Source organism: Dermochelys coriacea, chromosome 3 (genome assembly GCF_009764565.3).
Source record: "Dermochelys coriacea isolate rDerCor1 chromosome 3, rDerCor1.pri.v4, whole genome shotgun sequence".
NCBI lineage: Eukaryota > Metazoa > Chordata > Testudines > Dermochelyidae > Dermochelys > Dermochelys coriacea.
The window spans coordinates 8,528,474-8,552,732 of NC_050070.1; the positions used below are offsets into that span (position 1 = coordinate 8,528,474).

The 24,259-nt window shown below is 47.1% G+C and overlaps 1 long non-coding RNA gene across 1 annotated transcript; it reads left to right on the plus strand.

Annotated features, from left to right (window-relative positions):
- Positions 1-386: 386 nt before the first annotated feature.
- On the plus strand, positions 387-20,774 carry LOC122459164. The gene is made up of 6 exons (XR_006279668.1): positions 387-542; positions 6,540-6,656; positions 8,766-8,933; positions 12,847-12,960; positions 14,481-16,600; positions 17,206-20,774. It is a non-coding gene; the product is annotated as an uncharacterized LOC122459164 (long non-coding RNA).
- The last annotated feature ends 3,485 nt before the right edge of the window (positions 20,775-24,259 follow it).

Genomic DNA, 24,259 nt, shown 5'->3' on the forward strand with positions numbered 1-24,259 from the left:
TGTGGGGGGGGAGTAGGCATGTGTTTGTCACCCCTCTCTGTGAACCCTAAAGCCTTACAGACAAGAAGGTAAATAAAAAGAATCCAGCTACACTGTATTTCTTTTTAACAGGGACTCGGTCAACTTAACGTTAATTTGAATGTTTGTACTGCATAGTTCTGATTGCAGCTGAACTTGCTTGAATATGAGTAATTTTACCAGATGTCTTCAGCAGAGGGAAATATGGTCATTCTAAGTAAGAGGAAAACCTTAGACTAGGCTGTCTTGCATCCAGTCAGGTGTGACACTCACTGAGATTGTCTAAAACCCACTGAGAATTGGGAACATAATGCTACTGAAATTGAAATGCCTTTGAGCCATTCAAGCAGAGACATCAAGAGACTGGCTCCAGGGTGAGACAGGAGGTCATGAGTTCCTGCGTGAGTCGCACTTGGGGCTGACTCCAATTAGAAACTGAGCTGTGCCCTTGTGATCAGGACTTGAGGGCCATGCAAGGAAGAGAGCTGCGAAATCTCACTCCTGGCTCCACCTGTCCAAAGCAGGTAAGGATTTTCTTAAAGGGGGGAAAGCTTATGTCAATTTGATGCTAACTTAATTCACTGTCCCTTCCTCAAGCACATCCCAGGCTCTGAGAAACCTAAATCAGAACAACCATCCCTGCATGGTAATGGTAACCTGTCTGCTAACTCAGACAGTGAAGTTGTTTAGTTTTTGTGTAGCTAAACAGCATTAACCTTTTCAGTCCTTGGATGAGAAACTACCATGCGGAACCCTTAGTGACGGTTAGGACCGAGGGCCAAGATGTTCTATAATGATGGGGGGCCCAAACCTGGAACACCTTAAAAGTGCCTCATTCTCAAGGGCAGGTGCTCAGCTTGTTCTGAGCATCAGGCCGTCTTAAGATGCTTCAAGTTAGGCACCCCAAATTTGTCATCACATGAAAATCTTGGCTGAGGGGTCTGGCTTTCCTGATAGCAATGAACCCACATTCTATCACAGAGTTAGGGGTTGCTGTCCTAACTTTCAGACAGGATGGGGAAACTGTGTGGCCCCATCTATTAGTGGCTATCTCTGCTGGTCACTGGGAGCCACTCCATTGAAGTCTCCGGGGTTTAAAAATCCAAGCGAGTGGATTAAATGAGAGCAGAATCAAGCTCTGTCTTGTATGGGGCTGTGTAGATTGGCACTTAAGAAATCATAATAGATGTCTGTCTGGGGATCTGGAGAATACTGCGGAGGCAGAGAGAGGAAGGAATAGAGTTTCACCTTTTATTCTTTCATCTTGGCAACAATACACACCATGTGTGCTGGGAAAAAGTCTGTGAATGGCCAAATTAACAATAATATAAAGGGGGGGGGGGACCCTCGCCTCCCCATACTACCCCTCCCTCTCCCTCTGCCGTCCATTCAGATGGCTGACAATAAACAAGGTCATTTGATTCATTCAGTTCTCAGTGTAAACAAGGTCTCACAATAAAATCCCCCTCTGCCCCCCTCTTTCTCTAAGAATAGATTCCCCCCCCCCAGGCCCAGCTTCTCTTCTCCCTTCATCCCTAGATAGCCTGCCACTGCAAATCCAGTCCCACTGCCACTTCCTTGCTCCCAGTCCAGGCTTTGTGAGGCCCTGTTTCCTATTCGGTGTGGGAACCTCGGCTTCCCTGGGCAACATCTGCACGGATGGCCCGGCTTTCTCATATGTGTCAGAACAAATATCACCTCTTGGCAACCAACAACAACCTGCTTTGCTGAGGCTTTGCAATCCAGGGATAAACAATCAAGGGACCCAAATCCCCACCTTGGGAAAGAACTCCCAGCAGCCAGAGCTTGGGATCAGCTTCCTTTCTTCACAGGCTGCTGGGACTTCTTCCCCCCCTCCCCGGGGGGCATTCTGGTCCCTTGATTGTACCTCTTTCTACCTGCGCCACTGCTGGCGGCGTGTGTGCGCGCTGGGGGTGGAATGGAACTGGGCAGTTGTGTGCAGTGCCTGGGTCTCGGTATTGGGCTCTGGAGGGGGTGTGTGTGTGTGTGTGTGTGTGTGTGTGTGTGTGAGAGAGAGGGGATGGGTACTGGGGTTGGGGAGGCTTATGCAGGTGACTTGCCCTTCCCCTGGAGCAGGCAAGGCCTTCCCTGAGGCCTGGCTAGGGTGACCAGGTGTCCAGTTTTTGAACAGGACTCTGGCGGCTCTGGTCAGCACCGCCGACTGGGCCGTTAAAGGACCGGTCTGCGGTGCTAAGGCAGGCTGGTCCCTACCTGTCCTGGCACCCTGCTGCGCCCCAGAAGCAGCCAGTAGGTCTGGCTCCTAGGCGGGGGTGGGGTGCGGGGGGGCACAGGGCTCCACACGCTGCCCCCATCTCCTGCCCCACCTACTAGCGTTGGACCTTCTGGCTGCTTTTGAGGCGCACCAACGTGGTGTCAGGACAGGCAGCCTGCCTTAGCCCTGCTGCACCACTGATCAGGAGCCACTTGAGGTAAGTCTGCACCCCAACCTGCTCCCAGTCCTGAGGCCCCCCCAAAGCCCTCATTCCTGGCCCCACCCCAGAGCTCAAACCCCTCCTGCACCCCCAACCCCTCATCCCTGGTCCCACCTCGGCTGTGGGTGGGCGTGCCGGCTCTAACACCCCCGTCCTGCACCCCAAGCCTCTACCCCAGCCCAGTGAAAGTGAGTGAGGGGAGAGCGAGCCATCAAGGGAACGTAGTGAGCAGGGGGTGGGGCCTTGGGGAAGGGGCGGGGCTAGGGTGTTCTGTTTTGTGCCATTAGAAAGTTGGCAAGTCTAAGACTAGCCCAACTTATGCCCTTGTTAAAATGGCCCCCATAGGCCACTACATGGGTGCAGAATCCACATGGGTTGGCCCTGCATGTGTAATCATGCCCCCGCCTGCCCCAGACATGCTTCTACTCTGCTCCTAGCCCTCCCTGGAAGAATCCTGGCAGAGCTAACTCTGCACTTGGCACTGTGGTTTCCTGCCCTAGGGATATTCACTGCAAGGTCCTTCTGCCTGCCCTGTGCCCCTTTGGCCAGCATAGCCACACAGCACCAGTGAATTGGGCCCTCTGCGTAAGTGTATGAGACGGAGGTGGTGTGTGAGTGGCCTGAGTTTTCTGCTTTGATCTACATCGATGGAAATCGGGAACAACGCCCCTGAAATAAACAGGGCCCTGATTTTTACCCTTGGTAGCTCCACTGACTTAAAGAGGTTTACTCCTGATCTAAGTTGGTGAAAGTGAGAGGACAGTTTGAGCCCTGTGTGTATGTGGCTTTGTGTGTCTAAGTCTGAGTGTGGTAGGTTATTATCTCTCTTCCTAGAAAACAGCATGAGACCTTTCCCCTGACGCATCATCTCACTGCATTTGCCATGGGCAGAAGCAGCACAGTCAAGGACACTAGATTTTCACCAGCTTCCTTTCTCCCTCCTCTGGGTTGATGCAGAGACAGATAAGTCAGGAGCTGTGCAGAGAAGCAGAGAGTTTCCCAGCATGCCACACTTATTGCAGCTGGCTTCTAATTGAGAATGATTAGCTCTGCAGCAGACAGGGTGAATATCTTTCAGCAACACCTTTTGAGAGGGATAATCTGCTCAGCGTTTTGTACGCATTCTGGTCTGCTAGAACACTGTCACATTGTGCAGTTTGACTAGCGTGGATGGGAAGGGTGGCTTTATTTTTCCTTTCTTGCAGAAAGGTCTTTATGTATTTTTTTTTTAAAAAGGCTGAACCAAGTGAAAGATGTTTAAAGTCCTGCTATATTTGAAGTTTAAGTAAATTCCCCACTGTGTTTATATTTTTTCAATCTAAAACAGACCATATAATGTCAGACTATGATGCAGCTGATTGAATAAGGTCCACTGTGTGGAAAGGCGTGCTTTGTGGCCGAAGATGTCGAATGCTTAAGGCATGGGGCTCAGGGGAACTGGGTTCGATTTCTGGCTCTGCCAGAGATTTCCTGTGTGTGAGCTGGGGGCAGTCATTTTATCTCAGCTGAGCCACAGTAAGATTAATACTACTTCTCCCCTGCTTTGTCTTTATTTAGATGGGAAGCTTTTTAGATCAGGAGCTTTTACTGTTTGCACAGTGCTTAGCACCATGGGGACATGATCTGTGACTGCAGCCCCTAAGTGCTACAGAAATGCAAATAATACAGCACCTGGCACAATGGGGCCTTGAGCTCAGTTGAGGCTGCTGGGCTGTACCATAATACTAATTTATTTTCCTCTTACCAGTGCAGAGAGATTATGTACAGAGTTTCCTGTTATTGGTTAGCCAATATAACCATTTTTTTACAATTCAATTGTTTTTTAAAATGACTTTTCTCTTGACTCCTTTCCCTGAATTTAGTAATGGGGAGTTAAATAGTATATTTAGAGATGGGGGAGCTAATTAATGTGATTTCACACCTTTTCCTGCATTAAGCAAAAGAGAATTCTCCCAACTGAACTGTAAGGATGAAAACTCAGATGAAAGTGTCAGAACATGCTTTTCAAATAAATGTAACTGATAACTTATCAAGTTGTAGATTTCAATTTTATCATAGGCATAAAACACCCTTTCAAGGTGGAGAACCCCCACCCTCCACGCACTGTACAAATCCTTAATTCAGTTGCCAAAATGTTGGCAGGTCCAGCATGCTCTTGCACCAACAGACACCCCCCCCATGTAAATTAATCCAGTTTAGGGCACCAAACCCAGGAATAGCTTGCACTAGCTTTGCTTCTCCTTGCTATAAATGGATTGCATCTGGGTTTCCTTGGTGGTTCTGATAAAATGGGAAAGAACTGTAGTCCCTGGTGAACTTTCTCTGCACTGAAACTGTCAGAGGAAAACTGGCCCCAAAAATAAATAAATTTTTTAAAAATAGGGAGAGAAGGGTTGATCTGAAAGCTCATTATTTGAATATATTAAAAACTTTTATTGGTCTGTGGCTAGAAGTGAATGAGGAAATTTAGTTGTCGATTGTGTTGGTTCTGTATTAAAATTCCTAGTACAGTATATTTGATCCTTGGTTACTACTACTGTCTTAGGGTTGGAAAATACAATACAGTCTGCCTAAACTTCAGAATAACCCAAGTTACCTCACAATATCTGTGTGAACCACAATTCAGATGAGTCATGGGGTAGGAAGGCAGTAGACCCTGTCTGTGTGAGATTGTTCCTGAAATACTTGGTGTAGTTCTGAGTGTCTCAGCACCAGAAAGATGCTCATAAACTGAGAAATGATTAAAAGAACTAAATAGGCCCAATTCATCCCCCTGTAACCCATTTGACAGCAGTGGAGTTACATATGGAGTAGATATGGCCAAGATTTAGGGCCAGATTTTTCAAAATTGCTCAGGGCCAAGTTTTTCAATGGCACAACACCAACAACTGGAGAGAAGGCATGATCCTCAAACGGTGTAACAAGGAGCAAAGGACAATTTAGGCTCTATCTGGGGACTCTGCTACAGCCTCAAAGACCTCACTGTTCGGAAAAATCTCCAGGAGGAAGTGGTAGAAACATCCTCATGTGCATCCTCTAAAACTAGATTGGGCAAAGTGCTGGAGATTGATTGTATTGTAGCAAACCATCCTTCAGTGGACCCTGGGAATGAAGTAGGTGACCGAAGAGGACCTTTTCCAGATAAAATAAGGTGCATCCTATAATTTTACACACTACTATTTCTATCCTGGTAATCCCTACAGATTCCAACCAGGGATCCAGGGCCCAGTGTGTTAGGCACTGTATGCATATATAATAAGACAGTCCATGCTCTAAATCAAATCTATATTTAAGATGAGACGACAGCCGATGGAAGAAACAAACTGGGGGAAGGAGAAGATAAACAGTGAACCAATCCTAATTATCTTCCTCAGTAAAAGGAACAGCATACCAGCTGCCTAAATTGCTAGCTTTTTAGGAAGATTTGACCTGATTCTTTTCAGCAGGTAACTTCTCCTGACACCAGCCTGAGGTCTTCACCCAGTTTAAATTCAGTCCTGACTCAGGAAAACCTCAGGACCTCATCCACTAATCATATTTAAAACCATGAAGAAAGGGCTAAATTCAGTACTGATGTACCCTAAAGTTGTTGTCAATGGCACTGCACTCCTGTAAGTCAACTGCACTTGGCAATAGGAATTTCCGTGATGTGTGCACACCACTCCTTGAACAATGGGCCAAATACTGGTGGTCTCCCTCAGGGAAAACTCCCAGTGGGATCATTACTATGGTCTGAAAATTGTGTGTTGGAGGCTACAAAGGCGGGTAGTTTCTGAGAGTTGTTGCCCCCTTACTAGATTGTCAGTGGCTTTGGACTCAGAATGTGCTCCTACCATTTTGTGTGCCATTGACACGGGAACAAGCTGGTGAGGTGTTTAGGGACAGACCTGCTGAAGAGGCAAGGGGAATATGTACCTGCTTTGTCCCCAGGCCATACTTTGCAAATATTGCCTACTCCCCTTGAACTGACAGACCCACCTGCCATAGGTGAACTGACACTTTTTGCAGCGAATGACTTTATACGCTGAATGTTATCAGGGTTTTGGCTGATTTCATCTTTTTTTCAAGCTGTTTTTCCCTCCGTTTCCTGGCTTCCAAAAATCTTCCCAAGAAGAGCTCCACCTTAGCTTTTACAGAGTCCCTTCGAGAGAATTGAGTCATTAACCATTGGATCAACTTGTCAAGGTAGGTGCTGGATTCACTCTACAGTGGAACCCAAAGTCTCCAAGTCAAGATTGGATGGCCATTTAAAATATATACTGTAGCTTGGTTTGGGGATTACTGGGTGAAATTCTCTGGCCTGTGCTAGTCAGGAAGTCAGACTAGAGGATCATAATAGTCCTTTCTTGCTTTAGAGTCTATTCGTAGATTTATTTTCGACAGCATCCACAACATGCTAAGCTCTTTCCAACCAGAAAAGAGAGGGTGATCCCGACCCTCAAAGAACTCTCCTCTAAAGACAGCCCAACATAGGGGAAGAGAGAGGGCCAAGTGGTCAAGGTGGTGAGTGGTCTGACCTATGGGAAGTCGAGAGTAATTATTTAAATGGAGTATATAAACTATTGCCAATGACTCCTTGGACTTGTCATTGGTCAACTAGATTCCCATAAGTATCATAGCCTAATTTGGCCTTCAGGAGGGACTCGAATGCAGAGAGTTTGGTGAATTTATGAATGAACTACATGCATAGGGGGTGACAAGGAACAAAACACAAAGATATTTGTGTGGAAAAGCTGACAGAAGGGCCATTAAGGCTGACCTCATTTGTGGAGTGAGGGGTGGGGGATGAAAAGAAACAGGGAAGAATAAGGCAGGAGACACGTGTTATGAAGGGTATTGAAATTGATAAGCTTGAGCTTGATGCATTGGAAGACAGGGAGCCAATGGAGGCTTTCAAAGAAAAGACAATCTGGTCACAGCAAGGAAGATGAGCATAGTGGCAGCCTTCGTATGGATGGGAGTAGAGTGATGAGGATGCTGGGAAGACCAAGGAGGAGGCAGTTACAGTAGGCAAGATGGGAGTCCTAGACAAGAGCTTTCAAAGAAGACTGGAGAGAAAAGAACAGGATTTAGAGATGTTGTGGAGGATGATGGAACAGGAATTGGGGATGGTGATTCAAAAAAAACCAGTGATGGTAGGAATGGTGATAAAGAATAAGGTTGTGGGAAGGGATTGGGAGGGAAGATGATGACTTTAAGTTTTGGTTGTGTGAAGTCTGAGTTGATGGCTAAACATTCAGGTGAGAGTCCCACTAGTCCTCCCTGTGGCCATGGAAGGTTAATTACAGATCAGCATATCCCCCTTCTTGTCAGATGGAAACCTGTGGCAAGTTACCTAAATTATTTGCATTTTGCAGACTAATAGCTGGACTGCACTGGTCAGTGCCTAATGTTTCCTACTCAACTCTGTACTCTCCGAGTCTGGGTGACTCTAAACCTCAGCCTTCCAACCATGGTCCAAGCTACACTGGAATGTAGAATGAGACATGAATGGGAGACGGGCAGCAGTCTTGATCCTGAGGCTAGAGTAGAGGTTCGTTAGAAGGGGGATGTATGCCTGAAATGAAAACTTTGGCCCCAAACACCCCTGAGTACTGGGAAACTCCCATCCAGATCAAAAGCCTGCAGAGCTTGTGCTCTTGCATTCACTGACAGCAGTGGTGGGGAGCCGCCATTTTAACAGTGCCAGAGGAGATAAAGTCACCTTTTCTCACATCAGTTGAACTCTAGGCCCTCCAAAAAAAAATTGGCAGCCTCTATCTGTCCAAAGTATGAATGAATAGAAACACCAAAGGAAGCACCTGCTGCTAAAGGAAATCCAGGACAACTTTTATTATCCTTTTTCACAGGTCTATTCAGGACTACATTAGGGGTTTCCTCTTTCCTTTTGTGGTACTTCACACTCCTTCACAATGAAAAAACCTATTGTGCTTCTGAGTTATATGCCAGAGAATATAACTGGAGCTTATAAAAGCCCTGGACAACAGAACTTTATTTTTAAACTTTATTCCCCAGTGAATTATTTGCAAAGCATTGCAATTGTTTGGAGGATTTTTGGTGGTTTTTTGTTTCTCCCTGTGTCTCGCGCTCTCGGATTGTGCTGGGGAATATGAGGGTGAATCCTGTCCATGCTTTAACAAAAGCTCCCTTTCAGTAAATGCCCAGAAAAGAAGGTAAGCAGGCTCCTAAAGCACCTCGGCTACAGGTTACTGTTGACAAATCGGCATGATCTATGTTAATTCAAAGTGCCCTTCAAGGAAATGGAAAAAACTCCTATTGTGTATCCTTGTATAGGCTTTGCATCCACCTGCTCTGATCCCCAATGAAGTCCATGGCAGTCTTTCCATTTTCAAAGTAACTAGAGCTGCCCAGGTGGGCAAAGAGAAAAACCCAATGTTCCTCTGCTCAGCTGCAGGACTGCAAAGGGCTCATCTGGAGAATGACCCTGAATACACTGGGAGGGTTCTGTTGAGTTTGCTTATCTTATATGCTCAGTATATATAAAACATGTATTATATCTTAAATATTTGCATCATGGGCTACATTTGGGCCAAAATGTTTGTTCTGCGTGGTCACTTACACTGGTGCAAACTAGGTGTCACACTCCCCAGTTAGAATGGTAGAATTTGACCTGATTGTGAACAGGTGTGTAGCAGGGTGGTCACCTGCTCCTGCCCTGAAGGGCTTGAAATCAGCCCTGGGAGAGGATGGTGGTGGCGGCGGCTGCTGCTAGGGAAAGCAGCAAGCCTCAGCTGACTGGGGAAACAGCTGCAGCCACACCCCAATCAGGGCCCAGCTGGTCTTTATAAGAGGGCAGTGGGCCAGGAGGACAGTCTCTCTAGATGTTGAGAGGGAGGGGCCTGACTGCTGGGAGCTGAGCAGGGTACCTAAAGTGGAGCAGGGCTGGGGAAAGGCCAGAGGAGCTGGGGAGCTCCAGCCTGAGGAAACCCCCAGGCTGCAGGCCTTGATGAAGGCCTAGAAAAAGGGTACTGGAGTTGCAGAGGGCAGCCCAAGGGTAGGCAGAAGCAGTAGGTCCAGACCCTCCTTGCCGATGAGTGGCAATTATACTGCAGTCTGCCCCAGGGAGCAGGGGCTAGATGGTGACTGGCAGTAGCCAAAGACTGAGGCGAGGTGGGGATAGAAGGGGAGGGGTTCCCCAGGATGGGGAGACCCAAATCTGTGGGGGTACTGCCAGGGGACAGTGAAAGGGGCACTGGGGTCCAGGAGGAACTCAGGGCCCAGCAGCAAGCAGGACACTGGCCTGCAGAGGGTGCTCCGGAGGCTGGAAACACTAATTCCCTGGATGACCAGCAGGAGGCGCCGCAGGGGTGAGTTGCCACCCTGCTACAAGGTGTAAATGTCTACACAGGTGCGGTGCGGTGCAGTGGAGAATCAGGGACATAAACATGCTTTGTGCTTTCTCCCATCCTCCCCCTCACACATGGCAGGAGCTCCACATGAACAGCCACAAAGCTGCTACTTGGTCCTCCTTCAAATCCTTCCTTAAGTCTCATCTGACATTACGCCTACTAGAATCTTAGCAGCTGGGGGTGCTGTGACCACAGCATCTCATGCCGATAAGCATTGGCTCATCATTACTTGCTGCTCCCCTGTCTGGGTTGTTGTATCCACCTGTTGTATCTTGTCTTATACTTAGACTGCAAGCTCTTCAGGAGAGGGATCATCTGTTCTGGTTTTGTACAGCACCTAGTACAATGGGGTCCTAATCCAGGACTGGGCTCCCAGGTGCTATCACAATACAAATAATTGTGAATAATCACATGGGGCTTCTAGAGATCCCATGCCACTTGTTGCAAGAACAAGGCTGTTAATCCTGGTTAAATTCCTATTTAGGTGATTACACTCTGGTTCCTAACTTTCCCTTCCAGTTTCCACTGGACTTGGGGTTCTGCCTCCTCTCCTTACTATGACATTGCTCCCTACACAAAGTCTGAATGGCCTTTATTTTAGATGAAGAGACCAAAAACCAGAGAGAGAAAAGCAGCATCCCAGCATGCGTGCGTGTCTGACAGCCCACACTGAAGTGAAGCACAAGATGGCTGCCTCCCCCTGAGGACGGCAGTGTCCTGGCAAAATGCCCTGCATATGCGCGCACACAAACAACCCCCCCCCAACTCGCTTCTTTCCTCAACGTTTTGGGGAGGGAAGTGTGGATGCTGACAGCTGGGGTTTGCACAAGACTGGAGTGGGTTTTTCTTTTCCCTGCTGAGTTTTTGAAGTGGCTGCCATATTTAGTACCGCTGTTAATAGATAGCAAAGGCACCTAGAGCCCTGGATAGCCGCTCCCTAATGTCTTGTACTAATCTAAACTAATAAATAACAGAGCGTAGCTGAATATACACCTTACCGCTCTACCCTGCGGGGCATTGATGGAGAAACAGCTGCTGTTTTACCCTGCAAGTAGGTGGAATATATCCATGCAGATGAAGTACAGGGAAGGGCCAGTTGTCTCTGTTAAAGTCCATGTAGAGAAGTTGGGTACATTTAATATGAAAATTATGATTTTTGTATGGTGATGGTGCCCAGAGGCTGCAGTCTGGAATTCCTGCCCCTTTATGCAAGGTGCTGCACAGGCATTTGATGAAAAGACAGTCCCTGCCCAGGGAGCTTTCAATTTAACTCTACAGTGATAGACCATAAGTGGATGTGGCAAAGGGAGAGCGGGAAGCACAAGGTAATAGTGAGATGGTTCTAGTTATGAAGAGTTAATATTTGGAGAGGAAGAAGAGCTGTAGCTCATGAAAGCTTATGCTCAAATAAATTTGTTAGTCTCTAAGGTGCCACAAGTCCTCCTTGTCCTACCAACCACTGAAAGAAACTAGCCTGGGACAGTCACAAAGGCCCAGATTTTTAGAGATGTGGCTGTTGCTGTGCTCAGCATTGCAATGCCTAACTGGTTTAGGAGCCTATGTCTATTTGTCAGTCAATGGGATTTAGGTTCCTAAGTGCCTAAATCTCTTTTTGAAATGAGACTTGGACTCCTAAAGCAGTCAGGCATTGCAACTCCAAAGAGGATGCAACATCCAAAGAGGCTGGAGCTCAGCTGTTCTTAGTGGTGGCAGATGACAGAACAAGGAGCAATGGTTTCAAGTTGCAGTGCAGGAGGTCTAGGTTGGCTATGAGAACTCTTTCATTAGAGGGTGGCAAAGCACTGGAATGGATTACCTAGGGAGGTGGTGGAATCTTCATCCTTGGAGGTTTTTAAGGCCAGGCTTGACAAAGCCCTGACTGGGATGATTTAGTTGGTGTTAATCCTGCTTTGAGCAGGGGGTTGGACCAGATGACCTCCTGAGGTCTCTTCCAACCCTGATATTCTATGAACTCTGAGCCCAGAACAGGCTATGGTCCTTTGACAGTCTGGACTGTAGTCACTCTGCCTCAGTTTCCCATCTGTAAAATGGGGATAACAGCACTCCCCTACCTCAGAGGGGTGTTGTGAAGATTAATGCATTTAAAGGCTATGAGGTGCTCAGATACTACACTAATGAGGGGTATACAAGAACCTCTGATGGACGGTGTGGTTTAGTGTAAGGGGCAGCAGGCCAGTAGTTTAGCCATTACTGAGTGTTTCGTAAGCAGCGTTTCATGTAAGATTATCATTCATTTAGCCTACACTTACAATTCATGAATGTGCAGAGTGCTGGCGTTTACATGGGTCTAAGTGAGAAGTGATAATACATTGCAAGGGTGTTGCTCACTCTATCTGCAAGAGGTCACATTGCAGTGTGACTCCAACAGAGATGACTGGCCCCTCGCTGTGCCTTGATGCTTCCTCCACCCAGCTGCTGATGTCTGGCTGCACGCCTCCTTTTCCATAGTGAGTATGTCTATGCTGCAAAACGAAAACCCTGTGACAGCAAGTTGGAGCCTGGGTCTACAGACTTGAGTTCATGAGACTTGCGCTATGGGGGTAAAAAACAGCAGTGCACCTAGTAGGAGGGAGGGGGGTGGATCTCAGAGCCCAAGCAGGAATGTCTACACTGCTATTTTTTAGTCCTGTAGCATGAGCTATTCAAGCCCAAGTCAGTTGGCCCTGGCCCCAAGATTCACTGTTGCAGGGTTCTTTATTGCAGGGTAACTGCATCCAGTATCATCCTTGCTCCCAGAGATGTGCTTAAAGTGTGTGAGGTTTCTCTGCTGGATCTTGCTGAACAGCTCTTCAATCCAGTTTTCATAGACTGGAACTAGCCTGCAGTTTTCTATCTGAATCTGGGCATGAGCTGAAAAATCTGGATCAGGATATAGATTTTTGGGGGTGGGAGGGCATTTGGGTCCAGGGTTTTGGTTTGAGCCCATCTGGGTCTGTCTTTGCCCTTTCCATTATTTCAAGAATGGACACTGGCTTTGTTTTTAGAGCAGCTCATAGATACTGAAATGTGTAATGCATTGTGAAGCCCACTGTGGGGGACACAGGACTGCTCTGCAGCCAGGTGTGCAAAGCTTTAGTCAAGGTGCTGTGAACCTTTCGGTAAGTCTCTGGGAGAGTTGGGGTCAATCTGAAACCAGACCAGTTTTCCTTATAACAGTGTGGAGCAGGCTGGGCTGAGAGGAGCCTTTAGACTCTCCTGTGTTGTAGAATGGCACCCACACTCCCTTTGAAGACCACCTTGGCCAGAGGATGTGGGGAAGCTTGCCCTCTGGTTGAAGGCAAAAGCTAGAGATTGTATCCCACAGGCATTGGTAAGCAGGCCCATGTATCTGTCCTCCTGCTCTAGAATCTAGTTCAAGGTAGCGGGGAGGTCTGGGACTTGTTGGAACATGGGGAGATGGTGAAGAGAGAATGCAATGGAGCTTTAGCCATTCCAGTTAAGAATGTGTGCTTTCTCCCAAGTTCCCATCTGACAGTGCAACCCCCCCCCCCCCCAAACTTAGAGCAAAATTCAGGAGAGCAAAAGGAGTTGGTAGGACTTGAAGGCTGTGGGATGGTGGAAGCCTCACAGAGGGCAGAATATGATGGCAGGTGGCACAGTTGTCGCTAAGGGCAGAACCTGACCGGCAGGGATGTTAAGTGTGAGAAGGAAAGGACCCAGCTCAACTCCCAGACCTCACGGTGGAGGCTTAAGGGCTGGCAGTTGGGGGGGAAAACCAATCTTTTTACTTATAAACAGAGCACATTTTGCTGTGGAGTAGCTGGGAGTCAATAAACAGGGAGCCCTGTGTTGACCCTCTTCTAGTTGCTTTTCAGAGCAGAGCTACATCTTTCAACAGGTCTCCTCCTGTGATGAATTCTTCTTAATATTATTTGTTGTGTTACATTCACACCAGGAGGTCCCCTTCAGGGATCAGAGCCCACTTGTGCTAGGCACTGTGTGCACATGTAATAAAAGGCATCCACAGCTGCAAAGAACTTGCATTAGGAAGGTCAGGGAAGGGGAAAAAATTTCCAGTCTCTTCTGTTTTTGCTTCTGAAGTCTAATTCAGATAGAGAAGGTTAATTTGGGGACAGACTGGATGAGTTCAACAGCTGTTGTCTTGAAAGGGCGGGTGGACCATAAATGGCAAGGAGAGGGAAATTGTAAATAAACCTATTTCATGATTTAATTTTGTCTCACTACCTTTATAACTAGGCTTGGCAGAATTCAATTTTTGTCATTTCAACAGATTATATGGATATTTATGTTTAAGCATTTTTTATTTATCTATATTCAGTTATGCAACATTATGAGTTTTAAGATTTATTCTCTATTTAAATTTTCATAATTGTGGGAAATTAAGAGGGGTGGGTGGGGTCAGACAATTATGTAATGACCATACAGTTTGAGATTCAGAGTTAAATCTTAACCGTTAAAACACAAATTGCATATTTTGACATACAATATTGACACAGTAAATTTCCTTAAGCCAAACTCTAAGTTCTTAGGCAACATAAGAAAAATGCTGCTTATCTCTAACTTTTAATTATCAATAGAAATATTTTTTTGCTGGTTTGTGGCTAATATAGTGAAATTGAAGTTTATTGACATTTACCGATAAATCTAATCCTTCCAGGCCTACTTATCACTAAGAAGAGAGCTTCAAGATTGGATCCTACTCCATAGAGTTTCAGTATTATCTGACATTGATTAGTTTTACCTTTGGAAAGTGTGTGTGCGGGGGGAGATTATTGATCTTAAATATTAAATAAACTTTGTGAGACAGTTTGGTGGTCAGTTTGTCAGGGGTTATTTCATGTCCTAACACTTCCCATTGATAGGGCTATTTGCTATTGTGTCAATTACAGCAGATCTTTATCTGTATTGTTTATCATGTGTAAAGCATAGATTGACTTTCTGAATGTCGGGTTGTTGACTGTTTTCATAACAGGAAGCTGCTTGCTGTCTTGCCATATTAAGGAACTCCTGTGTGCACAATATTTTCCAAAGCAAAAATCTAAAACAACTGCATTGGTTGGGTGACTTCCCTTGACTCAAGTTGCTTTTGTTCCTTGTAAGGCAAAATTCTGTATAGATACATAAACTTGCTACACATATGCATGTTGTCTCTTGGTCTCAGATACATGAAAGACAGCTGTCCTCTTGTCAAGTTTAAATACTTCCCAACATCAAAACTAAATATCAGCACTTTTTCATAAGCATCCACTGATCTGGAGTACCTTCCCTTTTTGGTTGCCTAACCAGACACACCTGCCTCATTTTTTTTTTTTCCAGAGGCATTGAGGACCTACAGCTCCCACTTACTTCAATTGGAATTGAAGATGCTCATTGTTACAATCTGGCCTAATACCCCACTGTACAGACACCATTCTGTTGCAAGAAGACCTAGTCACTGGGTTCCATGTACTTTCAAGCCAGTTGGGTCAGGGTAGAGTCTAGTCATTGTTTCTGGCTCTGGGTGCCTAGAGCAAACTCCAAGGCTCAGACCTCTTGTTGCTGCCCTTCCTTGGGACAGGGGATTCCGCTGCTCTAGTCCCCCAAATCAGTGTCTCAGACCCCCTGGTCATTTGCACCTGCCCCTATAGTTCCACCTTGACTGCAGGCTGTCTGGGCTAATAATTTAACCCCATCAAGAATAACATAGCAGGAGAGTAAGGAACAGAGGCTTAGCATAGGAATTTCTTAATCTAAGAGACTTTACTCTTAAAAGCCCTTGAGAGTTCAATATCTCTGAAAACCTCAAAAGCCCTGAGACCCACTCCTGTATCTGATCTCACCCCTTCTTGTGAGGCCAAGTTGGCATTGCAGGCCAGACAGAGACCCTCCTTTCTGCTCTCTCCTGCAAGCCGTTATACAGGTGGTGATAATAGCAACCTGCATGGAACTTGGAGAGAGGAGCAGAGGTTTCAGGAGGGAAGAGTTTAGAAGAGGCCCCAGGAAGTCAGTCTGTATGCACATGGCTGGAATTCTAGCTGCAGTTGAAGCAGCTCTGTAAATCTTAAAAGAAAGACCAGTCTAGTTTTACAAGCTGCGACAGGGGCCCCCCTGCTCCAGTCTTCCTCTGAACCCACAGACCCTTGGGGAGACTCTGCAATTAAATATCATATGTGGCTTATTTACAGTGTTTCCCCAATCACCCTTATGGAATTGTGGAGCACCGTATCTACTATAACCTATTATTCCTCAGCCACTCAGGCTAAGTATAGGGGAGGGAAAAGATGTCTCTCTCTGAGCTGTCTTTTTGCTCTTTCTCTCTCTAAAAGCCTGCCTGCCTCACTCTGGCTCTCTTCCCTCTTCACTTCCTTCCTGTGTCATCGTCTGCTCCTGGAGCTAACAGGCTAATTTGTGCTTTAACTCTCCCCGGCCTGTTCTAATCTGCTAAATAGGCACAGTTTTGCCAGTCTGACTCTCGGATGATTTAATTGGCGATACAGTGATCAGAGTGCTGGTACTGCTTCTGTTGCCCAGCACTCTGTCATACAAGTATGTGTCCTTTCATGTTGTTACTCAGCACATGAAACATGGTCGTAGTGGGCAGTCTAGTGACACATGCCAAGGAACAGAGTATGATTAACAAGCAAACAAAAGAACACCTAGAAACGGCAAACAGGCAGCGTGGAGGGACTCAGCCCACCAGGAATGCTGGATTTCCAGACAAAATACTCCACATCAGCATGAAAGCAGTGGAAGCAAGAATTGATTCTGTATACAGAGCTGGCCATCAGGGACAAGCTAGTAAGAAAAACTTTACCTTTATTTTTTCCATCTGATTGGGGTCAGTGGGTGAGGACAAGAAGTGAGTGAGACACTGTTGCCAAAAATAATGCCTGAAAACTAGAGCAGCTGATACAGGTGTTTGAATATTGTGACCCTAGACCGAATGAGACTCTGGAGAGAGAACAAGTTTCTCCCCCTGTCACCCCCAAATGAAAAAAGAGAAGAGGGAATGGATAATTGCATTACAGAGCTGAGAACTCTGGCATCCATATGTAACTCTGGAGACAAAGTAGAGGCAGAATCATTTGTGGGATCCATCCTTACAGGACAGCTCATGGATAGAAACATAGCTAAGGCCAGAGAAATGCTCCCAAATAGCAAGGGTAGCTGAACTGTCCAGAGAAAGGATCAAAACAATGACAGTCACTAGTGCAGAACAATTACACAGTGTCAAGCTAAAGGAACCCAGGAAGCAGGCCAGAGACTGACTGAGAATGCAGGCATCATGATCTAGAGAAACACTCTAGAAAACGGCAAAAAAAACCCAAATAAAAATGGTTAGTCTATGGGCAGGGGTGCAAGGGATGGGAGAAACAGAACAAATTTATGTCTCAATGCTGCAGCCACCTTAGGAAGAAAAAAGCACAAATACATGCAGTGATGAGGATGCAGAGACTTTCAGTGAAGTGGCAGATCCCACGATTCTCAATGTACCCACACTGCAGAAGAAGTCTGCCCGCCATTCATCTGGTTCACAACCTATTTGTTTCCCACTGGATTGTGGAGCCAGCTGCAATGTCATCCCAGCAACATTAGGAAGCAGCAGTATTAGACTAGAGAAATGAGGCCAAGTATTTGGTTATGAACAGTAAAATCATTCTGAGACCTGAAACAAGATGTTATTGCCTGGAGTATATAGTAGATGACACACAGGAATAGCACCCACTGCTGGGCAGCAGGGCAGTGCAAGCCATGGATTTGATTACAGTATAGCACCACCATATCCTCATTGTGAGATAGGAGGGAGAATAGCCATTGTGGGCCCAGCATTCTAACAGTAACAGACCCCCAACGTGCAGTCCATGAGGTTACCAAAATGCAGAGTTCCATTAGCTCTCGTGGAACCATTGAAGAAGGAACTGTCCAGCCTGAAAAGAAGAGGTATCATTACACCTGTTGAAACTAGCTCAGAGTGAATCAGCAGTCTAGTAGTGGTGAGAGAAACTAGTATACGGAGGATCTGATTGATCCAAAACCACTTGACCCGGCATGGTAAAGAAGTCGCTACTTGTTACCAACAATTGAGAACCTACTACCTGATCTGTCCAGGGCAAAAATATTCATTGTTTGTTCATTGTCAAGAATGGCTTCTAGCATAGTAAGCTAAATGAGCCATCAAGCCACCTTGACAGCCATTGCCACATCTTTTGGCAGGTATAATAGGGCATTGGCCTGGCCCCAAGGCTTTCCAGTATTAGCTGAACCGGGAACTAGAGGGACTCCCAGAAACCAAGATTGTAGTTGACATTCTTATTGTAGAAGGAGATGACAACCCATGATGATGATGATACCCCGCTGAGACAACTCCTAAACAGGGGCTGTGTGTGGAATATTAGGCTGAATGCAGACAAGCTGAGAAGAACTGAAGTTCCCTATACTGGACATCTGTTGACTTCTAAAGGATTCCAGACAAAAACTGAGAGCCATTAAGGAAATGTCAAGACCAAAGGACGTGAGGAGGTCCAATGATTTGGAAGGATGGCCAACTACCTTTCCAAATTTTTGCGCCCACCTGTCCGAAACCTGTGAACCCTTGAGACCGTTACCACACAATGATGCAGCCTGGGAATGGGGAGAGATCCAAGAATTGGTGTTTGAAAGAATACAGAAAATCATAAGCGAGGCACTGGTCCTGAAGTACAGTACCCCTGTGGAGTAGATAGAGCAATAGTGGGATGCCTCAGGAGGCCTAGATGCTGCACTGGTGTGAAGACAGCAGCCCAAAGAATGTGCCAGTAGACCCTGAAAGGGGATGTGCTCAGCTAGAAAGGGAGCTATGGGCCGTGATCTCTGGGGTGGAACATTCCTAAGCAACTCTGGGCACAAGGTGGATGTGCGGTCTGAGCACAAGCCATTAGAAAGCATCATGAAGAAGCTGCTGCTGCGTGCACCCAGGTGACTAAAATGCATGATACTGAGACTCCAGCATTTTGATGTGAGGGTAAAGTGCAGCTAGGAAAGTCACTACTGGTGGCAGCTACACCTGTACCAGGCATACCTCCCAGAAACCTACCACACGGATAGCATGTAGACAGACTACAGTGCCTGTGATGGGAGGCTCCAGGCAATTCCACAAAAAGGATGGGGTGCTACAGGAAGTAAAACGATTCCTACGCCAGGGTTGGCTAGATCCCAAGAGACAAGTGGAACAGGATGTTTTCCCCCTACTCCCAGATGAGAAAGGAGCTGTGTGCAAGATGGGATCTTGTTTCAAGGCAGCAATCCCAGCCCATTGGGAGCTGATATTTTGAAATGCATGTACCATTCACAGCTGGGGAGAGAGGTCTTGCTGAGACGAGCCAGGGAGGGTATATCTCCTGGCCAGGCATGAATGTCAAGTTGAGCACCCCCATGGGACAATGTGAAATTGACAACGGAAGGAGATTCTACAGCCAGCCCCCCCCCCGGGAAAAGGCTGCAAACAGACCTGTTGGCTTTTAATGCCAAGAGCTATGTGGTCACAGTAGAGCGCTGCTCCTGTTTCTGGGAAGTGGATTCTCTGGGGGCAACTAAGGCAAGAACCGGAGGCGCGTTTTGCAAGTGAGGATGTACCTGACACATCATCAGACACTACAGCAGAATTCAAACAGCTCGGTACCAAATGAGAATGGGAGGAGAAGATGTCTTTCCCCTGGGTATCCACAAAGCAATGGAAAGGCAGAGTGGAAGAAAGGCAGTAAAGACAGCCAAGAAATGATGCCAAAGGCAAAACAGCCAGGAAGGGATCCCTACCTGGCAATGTTACAACATCACAATACAATCCTGTAGGGACTAGAGAGTAGCCTAGCACAGGCTAGTGGGTCAGAGAACCAAGACTCTGCTTCCCAGGAGGGTAGTCTGCTGCAGCACAACGGAGGAATAGTGGAGAGTTGTCAGGCGAATGCCAAGCTAAAAGCAGGCAGCCTGCTACAACGGAAGCGCCAAGGACCTGAGACCACTACACACAGATGGGCAGGTCGGGGGCCATCCATCCAGTAGCTGCACAAAGCAGCGTCAAACGGCAATGATCCAAGCTGCATGGGACACCGCTGACTCAGGACAGCAGTGGAGATGAACTGAAGAAACATGTGGAGTCGTGGCAGATGGCTGGCATACCTGAACAGACGGGGCCAAGGTCAGGACCAGGAGGACTTAGCAGAAGCTCTTTCTATCAGCTGGCCTGCTGTAGGACGGTCAGAAGGAAACAAGCTATATGAGCAACACCGGGTATGTCTGCACAGAAACAAAACACCAGGAACTGGCCTGTGCCAGCCAATTTGAGCTTGCAGGGGCAGAAATAGGGTGGAAGCAAGAGCCATAACACAAACAAGAAGAAGACTGGTGCAAAGACCAGCACACTTGAAGGACTGTAAGGTCTGAGGCCACAACAGGCTGGTGGTATAGGCCATGTTGCGAGGGTGGGCTAGGTACTAGTAACTTCTGGCCCCAGCAAGTCAGTAACTGCTGGCACAAAAGACAATAAAAATTTGTTAAAAGGAAAGATGTAGCAACCTGCGTGTAAGATGCAGGGAGGAGCACAGATTGTAGGAGGGAAGAGTTTGGAGGGGGCACCATGAACTCAGTTTGTATGCACATGGCTGGAGAGCTAGCACCTCCATAAATAGCTCTCTTAGGAAAGAGCCAGTTTAGTTTTACAAGCATGGAGTCCTTTCATGTAATTACCCAGAATAAGGTACATGGAAAAAGTGATGTTTGGACCCCTCACAGAGCAGAACCCCTCCAAAATAGGGCCCCATCTCTGGGTCCTGTGTTCAGACTGTGTAGCTGTAGACAAACCCCCCCCCCGCCCCCCCCCCCCACGCACACATACACCATAATGCTGGCCAAATGGGGAAGAGAGACGCTGGGAGTCAGCATTCCTGGAGCTCTATTCACTACCATCAATAGAAGTTTCTCATATGCTGTCCCCAGAGAATGGAGCCCTAATTCCATGTTGTGCCTCAGTTTCTCCATGTGTAAAACTACTTCCCTACCTTACAGGCTGTTGCAGGAGCATATGAAGGAACAGCAGCTGTGACAGCCCTTCACAGATGTCACAATTGTTCTCCTCCTGGTACAGAAGCGGGGCCAGAGCTATTGCCTCACCTCACGCCCTGTAGGGTGACGTGATGGGCTGACAACTCAGCTGCTGAACTGACAGCACAAATGGTGGGAGTGGGGCTGCCCTTTTGAACCAGCACCATGGGTAGGGGGTTCTTCAATTGCCCCTCTCCTTCCCTTGCTCATCCCATGCAGGTGGAGTCGGAACCTAAATCTACTGTATTCGGTTCCCAGTGGGTTACTTGGGGTTACTGGGTTACTTGTGCTGTCACGATGACAGGGCCTGTCTTTGCTTTGCAATGTTCCATACAGAGCCTGTATATCTGCATTTATCACAGAACCAGCAGAGGGAGTCAAATGCACACTTGTTCCTTGAAGTCCAAAGTGCACAACAAATCTGCCAACAGCTAACAATTTCACTGAGCGTGGCTGATGCTTCCCCTATCAATTGTACAATTGCCCCAGGCTTCCTTCCCAGAACAGCCATGTATGGGGCCCTACAGTAGAGGCAGAGCTAATTGTTCAATTGAAGCCATTTCAGACAGGATACAGGTCCAGTGCCAGGTGCTGAATTATTTTCCTGCGCAGGGGTATAGTGCATGGGAATTGTTGATAACATTAACAATACAGCAAAGGAAAAGTGGTATAGATGAAGGACAATTAAACAGCCTTTGAAAGCTCTGGGGACATGTAAAATACCCTCCCACTATTCATGTGTCACCATGTCCAAGTTTCCAAGTACAGAAACATGGGTGTAGTTATTAGCTGACTCTCTGGGCCAGAGAACTTTGGGTCAGATTCTGAATCACATGACACCAGCATAACTCCCTGGCTTTCAGTTGAGGTATTCCTGATTCACACCAGTAGAATCATAGAATCATAGAATATCAGGGTTGGAAGGGACCCCAGAAGGTCATCTAGTCCAACCCCCTGCTCAAAGCAGGACCAAGTCCCAGTTAAATCATCCCAGCTAGGGCTTTGTCAAGCCTGACCTTAAAAACCTCTAAGGAAGGAGATTCTACCACCTCCCTAGGTAACGCATTCCAGTGTTTCACCACCCTCTTAGTGAAAAAGTTTTTCCTAATATCCAATCTAAACCTCCCCCATTGCAACTTGAGACCATTACTCCTCGTTCTGTCATCTGCTACCATTGAGAACAGTCTAGAGCCATCCTCTTTGAAACCCCCTTTCAGGTAGTTGAAAGCAGCTATCAAATCCCCCCTCATTCTTCTCTTCTGCAGACTAAACAATCCCAGCTCCCTCAGCCTCTCCTCATAAGTCATGTGCTCTAGACCCCTAATCATTTTCGTTGCCCTTCGTTGTACTCTTTCCAATTTATCCACATCCTTCCTGTAGTGTGGGGCCCAAAACTGGACACAGTACTCCAGATGAGGCCTCACCAGTGTCGAATAGAGGGGAACGATCACGTCCCTCGATCTGCTCGCTATGCCCCTACTTATACAACCCAAAATGCCATTGGCCTTCTTGGCAACAAGGGCACACTGCTGACTCATATCCAGCTTCTCGTCCACTGTCACCCCTAGGTCCTTTTCCGCAGAACTGCTGCCGAGCCATTCGGTCCCTAGTCTGTAGCGGTGCATTGGATTCTTCCATCCTAAGTGCAGGACCCTGCATTTATCCTTATTGAACCTCATTAGATTTCTTTTGGCCCAATCCTCCAATTTGTCTAGGTCCTTCTGTATCCTATCCCTCCCCTCCAGCGTATCTACCACTCCTCCCAGTTTAGTATCATCCGCAAATTTGCTGAGAGTGCAATCCACACCATCCTCCAGATCATTTATGAAGATATTGAACAAAACGGGCCCCAGGACCGACCCCTGGGGCACTCCACTTGACACCGGCTGCCAACTAGACATGGAGCCATTGATCACTACCCGTTGAGCCCGACAATCTAGCCAGCTTTCTACCCACCTTATAGTGCATTCATCCAGCCCATACTTCCTTAACTTGCTGACAAGAATGCTGTGGGAGACCGTGTCAAAAGCTTTGCTAAAGTCAAGAAACAATACATCCACTGCTTTCCCTTCATCCACAGAACCAGTAATCTCATCATAAAAGGCGATTAGATTAGTCAGGCATGACCTTCCCTTGGTGAATCCATGCTGACTGTTCCTGATCACTTTCCTCTCCTCTAAGTGCTTCAGGATTGATTCTTTGAGGACCTGCTCCATGATTTTTCCAGGGACTGAGGTGAGGCTGACCGGCCTGTAGTTCCCAGGATCCTCCTTCTTCCCTTTTTTAAAGATGGGCACTACATTAGCCTTTTTCCAGTCATCCGGGACTTCCCCCGTTCGCCACGAGTTTTCAAAGATAATGGCCAAGGGCTCTGCAATCACAGCCGCCAATTCCTTCAGCACTCTCGGATGCAATTCGTCCGGCCCCATGGACTTGTGCACGTCCAGCTTTTCTAAATAGTCCCTAACCACCTCTATCTCTACAGAGGGCTGGCCATCTCTTCCCCATTTGTGTTGCCCAGCACAGCAGTCTGGGAGCTGACCTTGTTAGTGAAAACAGAGGCAAAAAAAGCATTGAGTACATTAGCTTTTTCCACATCCTCTGTCACTAGCTTGCCTCCCTCATTCAGTAAGGGGCCCACACTTTCCTTGGCTTTCTTCTTGTTGCCAACATACCTGAAGAAACCCTTCTTGTTACTCTTGACATCTCTTGCTAGCTGCAGCTCCAGGTGCGATTTGGCCCTCCTGATATCTTTCCTACATGCCCGAGCAATATTTTTATACTCTTCCCTGGTCATATGTCCAACCTTCCACTTCTTGTAAGCTTCTTTTTTATGTTTAAGATCCGCTAGGATTTCACCATTAAGCCAAGCTGGTCGCCTGCCATATTTACTATTCTTTCGACTCATCGGGATGGTTTGTCCCTGTAACCTCAACAGGGATTCCTTGAAATACAGCCAGCTCTCCTGGACTCCCTTCCCTTTCATGTTAGTCCCCCAGGGGATCCTGGCCATCTGTTCCCTGAGGGAGTCAAAGTCTGCTTTCCTGAAGTCCAGGGTCCGTATCCTGCTGCTTACCTTTCTTCCCTGCGTCAGGATCCTGAACTCAACCAACTCATGGTCACTGCCTCCCAGATTCCCATCCACTTTTGCTTCCCCCACTAATTCTACCCGGTTTGTGAGCAGCAGGTCAAGGAAAGCGCTCCCCCTAGTTGGCTCCCCTAGCACTTGCACCAGGAAATTGTCCCCTACGCTTTCCAAAAACTTCCTGGATTGTCTATGCACCGCTGTATTGCTCTCCCAGCAGATATCAGGAAAATTAAAGTCACCCATGAGAATCAGGGCATGCGATCTAGTAGCTTCCGTGAGTTGCCGGAAGAAAG